The sequence below is a fragment of the Octodon degus genome, unplaced genomic scaffold (genome assembly GCF_000260255.1).
Source record: "Octodon degus isolate 3935 unplaced genomic scaffold, OctDeg1.0 scaffold00032, whole genome shotgun sequence".
NCBI lineage: Eukaryota > Metazoa > Chordata > Mammalia > Rodentia > Octodontidae > Octodon > Octodon degus.
In genome coordinates this window covers 3,546,888-3,549,515 of record NW_004524608.1, presented here as the reverse complement: position 1 = coordinate 3,549,515, position 2,628 = coordinate 3,546,888, and the positions used below count along the sequence as shown (strand labels likewise).

At 49.3% G+C, this 2,628-nt stretch overlaps 1 protein-coding gene across 3 annotated transcripts in view; it reads right to left on the bottom strand.

Moving 5' to 3' along the window:
- Positions 1-381, bottom strand: part of Gatad2b (GATA zinc finger domain containing 2B) — a 103,951-nt gene extending 103,570 nt beyond the window's left edge. For 2 of the 3 annotated variants that reach the window (XM_023713631.1, XM_023713632.1), the window contains exon 1: positions 138-257. The gene's annotated coding sequence lies outside the window, so the exon portion shown is untranslated. Of the gene's footprint in view, positions 1-137 lie in introns of all 3 variants that reach the window. The other variant, XM_004629831.2, reaches the window with a different exon arrangement.
- Positions 382-2,628: the final 2,247 nt, after the last annotated feature.

The window sequence follows — 2,628 nt, the reverse complement described above, 5'->3', positions numbered from 1 at the left end:
CCCCTCCCCCCGCCCTCCACCTTTCCCTTCCCCCACCTTCGCCACGAGCGCCTCCTCCCCGGCTTCCCTCCCTTCCAAGCTCCTCACCGCCCCCGGGCGGGCGAGCGGCCAGGCTGGCCTAGGCCAAAGCTCCTCACCTGGCGGTGGCGGTGTAACTCCCGGCTAGCTCGCCTCCTCAGGCGGCGGCGGAGGCGTCGAAAAAGGAAGAGGCGACGGCACAGTAAGCTCCGGACCCCGTTGACGGGACCAGGGGCGGGGGTGGGGGTGGGGGGCGGGCCGGACCGGGGAGGGCGGGCGGAGCAGACACTGCGGTACAGACGGGGGCAGCGGCGGCGGCGGCGGCTGCACCGGCGGCGGCGGCACCACACAAACAAGGACGCTGATTGGGCAGCTGCCAAGCGCCTCGGCTCCGCCTTACTCACACGCCACGACGCCCATTGGACGACCTGAGCCGGCCACCCCGCCCTCCTCTTCATGGACCTACCAATAAAAAATAGAATGCTGAGGCTTCTCCCCACCCTTAAACAGTGAGTGGTAGGAGAAGTGACAATTGGCGTATTAAAGACCCAATCCTAAATGGAGGAGGGGGATGGTCTAGCGGGGGCGCGCTAATGGGTACCTCAGCCAGTCCCAGACACATCCGGGTCTTCGACAACCCATTAAGTGTCGGGGGTCAAAAAATCGCTTCAAGCTGCAACTTTACCTTAGAGACGTTTTAGTCCCCAGGCAGCCGCCGTACCCTAGGCTCCCTAAGCCGGGATTCCCCTTTGGCCAGTTTTCATTCTTTCAGTTCTAAAGATGGAGCCTGTGGAACGGCTGTGTGCTTTGCGGTGGGCGGTGTTTCATCGCGACAGGATCCAGGAATTTCACGATAGAAGTAGTTTGGACTTAGGCGCTTAGGCCTTGCTCTCTGTTTGGGGCGTGGCCTGTCTTCGTCTTCGCAAGGCCTTAGACTTCCTGGTGTCTAACCACCTCTGCATAGTCCTATGAGAGCCGAAAAAAAGGCAGCTAGCGAAATTTAATGACAATTTACGGTGTGCAGGGCCAACGTAGCGCCTTATCTCGGATCGCTTGGTCTGGCTAGGTTCACAGCCTATCTTGTGACACCTGATCTACTCTAGGCCCAGCTTCCACTAGCCTCTCTGCTTCCTCACAGCGCCAAGCCCTTCCTAAACTGATGTCTGCTTGTCACAAGGACTATTCTTGAGCACCTTAAGGACAGGAGCCAAGTATCACAGAATCATGTTGAGGGTATGTTCAGTATTTGAAAACAACATTTTGGGGAAGAAACTGTGTGCCCAGACAATATGGATTATTTTATTTATTCCTAAGTTTGTGAGGCAGGTACTGTTTCTTCTGTTACAAATGAGGAAAACAAGATACAGAGCAAATGACTTTTTCAAAGTAACACACGTTGAGTAACAAAGCTGATATTTGTACCCCAGTATAATAGAAGTGGGGCTCAGGCTGGGCATGATGATGCATGCCTGTGATCTCAACACTCTTGGAGGCTGAGGCAGGAGGGTCACTGTGAGTTCAAAGTCAGCCTAACTACATAGTGAGACCCTGTCTCAGGAAAAAAAGGAGAGGGATATAACTCCACGGCATAAGGGCCTGCCTGGCAGGCACAATATTCCAGTTTGATCCCTGGTACCACAAAAAAGAAAAACCCTCAGAGTTTAATTTGTTTGCCAAGATCAGACAGCTAGTAATCAAGCAGTGATTTGAACCTAGAAATACATAACTGGTTTCAGAAGCACTAGAACAGGGGCTGGGGATGAGTTCAATCCCTGGTTCCCCCCCCCAAAAAAAAAAAAGGTAAGAAGCATTAGAACATACAATATTTTCAAATGATTTAGAATTCATGCTGTGTGGTAATAGAAGACATGACCACACACACACACACACACACATACACACACACACAAATTAGGTAAATGGTTTCAGTCTCCACCACAACCCTCCAACCAAAACAAAAAAGGTAATAAAATAAAAAATGAAAAAGATATGAGTATGCCTTAAACACACACACACACACACACACACACACACACACATCCATCATACCGACTCACAAAGACATGTCCTAATTCTTACTTTAAATGGATGAAAGAAACCTAATCTTGGGCTCGAATATAGGGGCCAGGGAGATAGCTCAGTAGTTTAAGTGCTTGCCTGCCAAGCACAAGGGCCTATTCAATCTCTGGTTCCACAAAAAACAAACAAACAAAAAAACAAATATATAAACTATAAACCCCTGCAACTATAAACCCAGGCTGGGCAATTAAGTGACTGACTTAGATTCCTCACAAAATAAAAATTAAAAGGAGGGGGCGTGTAGTGAATGCAAAGCCCCTGGGTTCAACCCCAACCTCAATAATAAATGATTTTTATGATAGTATATGTAAAGAATGCAGTCTTTGGAATTAAATGCTAGAGTTCGATCTTGGCCTTCTTTGTTTTGTGTTAATGGGCATCAGACCCAAGGTCTCTCTACAACTGAGCTACACACTCAGCCCTTTCTATTGTTTTCTTTTTTCTTTTTTTTTTTTTTTTGCGGAACCGGGGATTGAACTCAGATCCTTGAGTTTGCTAGTCAAGCGCTTATCCTACTGAGCCATCTCCCTG